This window comes from Puma concolor, chromosome C1 (assembly GCF_028749965.1).
Source record: "Puma concolor isolate L17-30 chromosome C1, mPumCon1.1.hap2, whole genome shotgun sequence".
NCBI classification, from domain to species: domain Eukaryota; kingdom Metazoa; phylum Chordata; class Mammalia; order Carnivora; family Felidae; genus Puma; species Puma concolor.
This window is the reverse complement of record NC_141674.1, coordinates 219,448,826-219,456,474: the sequence shown is the minus strand read 5'-3', so window position 1 is coordinate 219,456,474 and position 7,649 is coordinate 219,448,826. Positions and strand designations below refer to the sequence as shown.

General features: G+C 46.4%; 1 long non-coding RNA gene across 1 annotated transcript; it reads right to left on the bottom strand.

Moving 5' to 3' along the window:
* Positions 1-1,217: 1,217 nt before the first annotated feature.
* LOC147578766 (uncharacterized) lies at positions 1,218-3,032 on the bottom strand. The gene is made up of 2 exons (XR_015254349.1): positions 2,914-3,032; positions 1,218-1,512 (listed from the first exon to the last, which is right to left on the bottom strand). It is a non-coding gene; the product is annotated as an uncharacterized LOC147578766 (long non-coding RNA).
* Between the last annotated feature and the right edge of the window lie 4,617 nt (positions 3,033-7,649).

Here is a 7,649-nt window from a genome sequence, read left to right as displayed (position 1 = left end):
CATAAACAATCTTGTTAATAACATTTCTTTAGATTGGTTGCATATTAAAATACTTCTGATATACAGGGTTAAATAAAATATGTTATTAAAATTAGTTTTATACTTATTTCCTTTTACTTTTCTTAAACATGGCTGCTAGATCATCAAAAATTCCATATATTCCTGGCTGAATTTCTATATACGATTGCCTTCATTTACCTCAAGGCATATGTACGATATTCCATCCATCTCTCTCTTGGTTTTTAAGCCAATATTATAATGTTTTAATTAATGTTTCTATTAAAATATATTTTAATATCTGCTGGAACTGTAAACATTTTCCCCATTAGTCTTATATTTCAGACAGTCTTCTGAAAGTCCAAGCCAATTTTTTGCCAAATCCATAAAGAATCTGTTTGAATTATTCATTCTTACATCTAGAAATACGTTTCGGTTCTCAAATTGATTGTCTTTTATGACTTCTGATGGAACGTTGAGGTTTTATTTACATGTTGTCTATTTTCTCAAAATCATTTCTATTATATAATTTTTTAACACTATGGCAAGTGAGATCTTTACTGAGATACTATTAGTTTTTACACATTTGTCCTTTAAAGTTACTTAGCCAAACTGTTTTTAAACGATAGTATATTCCTAACGGCTACTCTTTGTGAAGAGAATTGTTCTCCCCTTACCATATGCATTCATTTTATTCTGTTTCCGATGTTATTATAACGTTACAATGACCAAGACTTCCAAACCTTAATAAATAATTGTGGTGGTAGTCGGCATTGTTCCTGAAAATAATTTGCTAAATATTACTTTTTGGAATATTTACCCTTTGAACCTTGGCAATGCTTTTTCTTGGCTTTGATTGCTTTCAAGGACACCCGTTAGGGAGGCATTTTCCCTGTCCAAGTAAAATAAGCAGGCTAGAAAACAGAATTTCCTCCTGGCTTTCTGCAACCCACCCACTGTAAAAATAAAACAAAGCCATCATGGTTTGGTTCAGAGACATATTTTCACAGAGTGATGTGCCAGACTGTGGACAGCCCCTGATGCCCTGCAAAAATGTCAGTGGACAGACAGTTATACATTCTCTTCCCTGGGCTCAAGTTCAAGAAACGTGGAGTTTGGGCTCGGCGTGGTGTCAGCACTCTAGATTTTACCGTTGGGTTATGGTCAGGGAAACCTGGTTTGAATGCACTTATGTATTAAATTTCAACTGAAAAACTCTCTCCACATAACATATTATTTTAATTACCAAATTCTCCAAACATCACTTAAACCTATCTTCTGCTGTACATCAAGGAACAAAGAAGCCACTAGGGTGTATCTTGGAGGAAATGGCAGCCTTAGAACGTTTGCAGGCTACTCTCCAGGAAAAAGCTCTTGCACAAAGGTGAGGGCAGAATGCCATGGAGTGTGCCATGGGCCCGGACGGCAGGGGCTGGGGCGTCCTCCAGAGACAGGTGCAAAATGCCTCCTTAGATGCAGTGCCAGGGGCAGCTGAATGCTGCCTGACTCCGGGTCCTGGAGAGAGGACATTTTGGTGACATTGGGGGCCAGATCGGACACAACAGGGTGATGAGAAGTATTTTTTAAAAAATTTTTAATGTGTACTTATTTATTTTGAGAGAGAAAAAGAGAGAGCAGGCGAGGGGCAGAGAGAGAGGGAGAGAGAGAGAATCCCAAGCAGGTTCCACACCGTCAGCACAGAGCCCAATGTGGGGCTTGAACTGACAAACCCTGAGATCATGATCTGAGCCGATATCAAGAGGTCGATGCTTAACTGACTGAGCCACCCAGGGGCCCTGAGGAGTATAGTGTTCACCTTTCCAAGTGTTGTCTGGTGAGGACACAGTCTAGAGTCCAGCATACTCTGGCACGCCTGTGCTGTGAAAGCCCCGGACATATCTCCACCCAAGTGTGCACAGCAAGGCTCATCACACACACAGTGTGCTGCTCTGAATCTGACAGGATCCCTCCCTTGGGGAACATCCTTGGGAAGCTGTCTTCTTCAATCAGCTAGTATCCCTCACCCCGCTCTTGGCCAATGAATTCAGATGGTGGAAGAGAATCTAGGGCCAGATTCCAGGAAATTCTTTTTTCCTCAACTATCCAAATCATCCCTGCTGTTCTTTAAAAGGTCCTTGAGGCCCCATCCCGCTGTGGAGCTCCGTCCTCAAATGCGAGGGGTCACAAGATAGTCCCTCACGGACAGGTGAATAGAAGCATGACGTGGACCCTCTGGGAAGCAAGCACGGAGACAGAGTGAGGACAGAAAATGGCTTTGAGAGGAAAAGGGAAGAAGCAGGAGCAGGTTCACAGTGCAAAGCTGACATCTTCCCTGCCTGCCCAACACTGAGCTCCGGAACAGGCCTGCTCCTTCAAGGAGTCCTGTGCTGCATGGAAACAACCAGGACCTCGTACCGCACCCCTGCCTAGTCCTGGTGGGAGCGCCCCAAGATCAGCGTGGTCCTGGGTCAAAAACAGGGCGCGACCTGTAAGTTGTCACCCACATCTGTCGGCCAACCACCGCTCTCAGCCTGAAGGGGAATCCCAGCTCGCTCATAACAGGGACGGTTGATAACCTCTGTGTAGTCTTGTCAGCTCCGGCAGGAAGATTCCCATCCCCTTAGCACGTCGTCTACACCGGGATCCAGTTCCTTTCTGAAACAAGAACCGGTCTTGCTCACCCCTTTTGGCTCACGCTTCTGGCCACGGTGCTGTGGGACCCCCTTCTGACCTTCCCTGGGACACCTGGCTGGGCTGGGCCATGAACAGGGCAGAAGCAGCTTCCTAGAAGCCTGGGTTTCTTCACCCTTTGGGAGTTAAGACTTGATAATCTTTAGAGTAAACCTCCCTCCCCCCTGAGGCTGGGAGGGGTGATAATGTGTTATCTCTTCTGCTGAGCCCTTTGTAAACACTTACGTCATTCAGCTGATAGGAGACCAGATAAGGGAGGGACCCCGAGTCCCCTTTGAAAACGGTCACGAATCCAAACAAAGATTCTTGGATGGATCATTCTGCTCTGGTTCATATTAGCTCTGCAATTAAGAGGCTTACACAGCGCAGCCCTCAAAGGGGGCTTCTTTACCACATGAAAGGAAGGAAAGGTTGGCCCTAAAAGAAGGCGGTCCTCAGCTTTTCTTGGCTATTTTTCCCAGGCCTCGGAAAAGGCCAGTGCTTTTAAAAGAAGAGGTCACTCGGAGGAAAAGACAATCAGAAGCAGGCTGCGTAAAGTGGCCCTTCCCAAAGCAGAGCGTTTCCCTTCCTTCCTTTCCCAGGCCACGCTGGCTCAGACCTGCCTTTCACAGACTGACATAAAGGAAAACGGGACGCAATTTGGAGAGGGTGTCAAAGTGGGTGGAGAGGAGCTTCGTGACTCCCCAGGCCTCCCTATCCTCTGGGTCAGGTGACAGTGCCAGGTTGGATCACGCTGGAGGCACCAGTGTCCTCCAGACCTCGGAGGAAGGCAGGACAGGGTGTCTGCCACCCCCAGCCCAGCCAGAGGCACTAAGGATCCCACACTGCTGCTTCAGCCTCTAGGGTTTTCCCCGCATGTGCATGTCGGAGAGGCTAGACCCTCCCTCCCCACCTCCCGCCCCCAGAAAGAAGCCCCCTGGAGTATCTCAAGGTCACACGGTCTATCCTTTTTATGTTTCTATTCCAGGAGAATAGATCTTATTGTGGTCTTCCTCTCCTTTTTTGTCTTTAAGTTTATTTATTTATATTGAGATAGAGAGAGAGCACACGGGAGAGGCAGAGAGAGAGACAGAGAGAGAGAGAGAATCCCAAGGAGGCTCCTCACTGTCAGCACAGAGCCCGATGCGGGGCTTGAACTCATGAACCGTGAGACCATGACCTGAGCTGAAACCAAGAGTCGGAGGCTTAACCGACCCAGCCACCCAGGAGTCCCCCCTTCTCCGTCCTTTTAAAGTGATGAACTCCGGGGCGCCTGGGTGGCGCAGTCGGTTAAGCATCCGACTTCAGCCAGGTCACGATCTCGCGGTCCGTGAGTTCGAGCCCCGGGCTCTGGGCTGATGGCTTGGAGCCTGGAGCCTGTTTCCGATTCTGTGTCTCCCTCTCTCTCTGCCCCTCCCCCGTTCATGCTCTGTCTCTCTCTGTCCCAAAAAATAAATAAACGTTGAAAAAAAAATTTTTTTAAAAATAAATAAATAAAGTGATGAACTCCAAATTTGCACCTAAGAAACCTAAGGTCGGACAACCATTTTGCACATGGGGCACATGGAATGGAACTCAGGATTGCCTCCCCACCCCCTCCTTCCCCGTTTAGCAGCGTGGGTGGTGGTGACCCCACCCTCCGCACAGGATACCAAGTGTCCCTGGCAGAGTGGACACGTCAGGTAAATCACGACCTCAGAGCATGCCATTCTCCCGGTCACTGGGGTTGGTTCAGGAGCGTTCCATCAGATCAAAGCTCAGGCCTTGGTCAGAATTGAATGAGGAAGCAGGTGGATTTGGCGGCTGCTGCCGCCATCTTGCCATCATGGGGGAGGGGTGGCCAACAGAGAGAGGTGGGCAAGTCTGAGTCAGGGTCCAGATGAAAGTACGCCTGGATACCGAGCCCACCTCCGAATTTTTTCTGTCTTTGCCACGTAACCCAGTGCGAGTCAGGTGGTCTGATATTTGAAACCAAAAGGATGTGGATGACAGGGCGTGTCAGGTAAGACGTGCTGTTGGCTGGAGCATCGAACGTCAACGCATCGGCATCTTCTGACACCGGTTCTCTCTCCCCTTGAAAGAGCTGCACGCGGAGTGGGTTTACAACCTTTCTCCTCCTTGACGCTCCGGTCCATGAAGGACAGTTTGGGATCCACTCTTGGCTTTCTGGACTGGCGTGCCTTCGATGGTTCCCATGTGGCCAGAGGCCGGACTGCACGGGCTGGGGAGCCAGGACGGAGCAGTTCCAGCGGAGGGCAGGGACACCCCCTGAGCTCCCGAAAATGTGCCTGCGTTTCAGTTCCGGCTTCAGCATTACGAGGAGCTGTGTCACCAGTGGGCCTTGCCCTGAGAGCGGGAACCCCGTCGTGCGCCCTCCGTTCCGCCCGGGGCACCCTTGCCCAGCAGGTGTGATACATCGCAGGGCTCGTTCTGCTGAAGGCAGGCAGGCTGTCCTCAAAACAAGCAAAACCCAAAGCAGAACAGTTGTTTTACAAGTAACACATGCTCGTTTCAGAAAACAAACACAAAGAAGAAAGCAAGGAACCCCACCGTCCAGAGATCGGAACGACCTATGTCCTTTTCAGGGATTATTTCTCACGGTCCTAAACAAACCTTTAAGCAAAATAGAGATACAAAAAGTATACAAGTCCTAATAACAGTGCAGCCTGCCACATTTTCACAGATTGTACACATCCGTGCAACCCGCTACCCAAATAAACAGCTTTGGCCACAGCGAGAAGCACTTCCTGCGCCCCTCCTGGTCCCCCCCCCCCTCGCCTCCGGGGTGATAGCACCACGGAATACGTTTTCCTCTTTTCTTCGAACTTGACGTAAATGGAATCACACAGTATGCCTCTTTTTTGGAACCGGATGTTTGCACTCAACATCGTGTTTCTGAGACCCCCCACCCCACTGCACATAGCTGCTCCTTGTCGCTGCTCTATGGCGTTCTCTTGTGTGTGAGCAGAGCGCACTGTATTTACCCGTGTTCCTTTTATTGACATCTGTGTCCAACCTTAGCCGATCCAGTTTTCCCAAGTGGTTGTAGGGAGTTACGCTCTCACGGGCAGCGTAGGAGCGAGCAAGTCGCTCTGTCCACAGCGTGGCCAACGCTGTATTTTCTTCCCCGTGTAGCGGCTGTGCGGATAGTTTCATTTGTGAGGTGCCCATTCATATCTTTTACCTGTTTCCCCAGTAGGCTACTCATTTTCTTTTTCGTACTGATTTGTAGGAGTTCTTTATAATTCTGGTTATAAATCCCTTTCAGATGCATGTGCAGCAAATCTCCCCTGCTCTGTGGCTTGCGTTTCTACTCCTCAAGATATTAAAACATTATGCTAATACTTTCTTCTTTACAGTTCAGCACTTTTATGTTCTGCTTAAGAATTCTACCTACTTCAGGGGCGCCTGGGTGGCGCAGTCGGTTAAGCGTCCGACTTCAGCCAGGTCACGATCTCGCGGTCCGTGAGTTCGAGCCCCGCGTCAGGCTCTGGGCTGATGGCTCGGAGCCTGGAGCCTGTTTCCGATTCTGTGTCTCCCTCTCTCTCTGCCCCTCCCCCGTTCATGTTCTGTCTCTCTCTCTGTCCCAAAAATAAAAAAAAAAAAAAAAAAAAAAAAAAACGTTTAAAAAAAAAAGAATTCTACCTACTTCAAAAAAAAAAAAAAAAAGAGAATTCTACCTACTTCATATTCATAAGGATGCTCTGTTTTTTTTCTACATCGTTCACTGTTTTTCCTTCAACATTTAAATCTATAATAAATCTGGGAGTGATTGTTTTATGGTGTGTGTTTTCCCAGGAGGATATCCAATTGACTCAGCATATTTCCAGTCTTTTACCAAAAATATTATGAATATATATATATGCATGCTTATTTATAGTATATATCTTAACGCATATAGAATGTTTTTAACATTGCTTTTTAAATTAATGTTGACTAATTGTCATTTATATCCACCAAAGCGTAATTGTTTGTACCTGCATGATGTTTCATTATATCGATATATCAATTTATTTAGCCTTTCCAATGCTGTTAGCCAAATTATTGCCAGATTTTCATACTTATAAGTGAAACTGAGAAAACACTAGGTACGTATTGCAATATTTCAGTGTGTGTACCTAGGATAGAGTATAGAAGGATTGACCCAAATGAACACTTTAAGGCTGTTCATCGTTATTGCCAAAATTGCTTTCCAGAAGATTTGTTGGGACATAATATTCTGTAAAAAGTTTTTATTCTCTCCATGTCACCGCAATTTGTCAGCATTGAGGATTGTCATTGAAATCTTTTGACAATTGTATAGACAATAAATCACATTTGATGTCGTATTGTGTGTTCTTTTAAAAGTGACTGGAAAAAACACTTTGTTTCTATTTCATGTGCAGAGAAAACTGTTAGGGAGAATCAGCGCTTTCGCTTATATTAAAGGTGTTGCTGTTGTTTTTATTGCTTGTCTGAGCTGTGGACAGAAGAGGTCGAAACCAGCCATGTTCGACACAGATTTGTTCCAAGGCCTTCAAACTTCGCTTATTTATTTAGGAATTTTATATTTTCATGTAGTTGAGCCTGTCAATTTCCATTTTTATTATTTCTCCCATTACTTTTAGTCTCAAGAGCTTAGATTAAATGTTGCCTTCTATGGATTACTTTTGCATCTAACTCTGTCCAAAGCTTATTCTGCTGCTTTGATGTAAGACCTGGATCGAAATGCGAATCCTCTCCCCCAGCCCTACACAACGAGCTAAATTTCTCAGCAACCCAGTGACACCATGGATAACTCTGTGTTATCCTAGCAGTGGACATGAGAATTCCACATAGGTGGAGAAGTAATGTTGATTGGACCATTCTGCTGATGGTCTGGCACAGAGATGAACCACTGGGGGCCTACATGACCCGGTGCTGAAGGCCCACAGAGGAAATAAGGTGTTCGGAGACTCCCATGAAGGCATTGACTTTTTTTGGGAGAGTGGGGAATGCTGAGG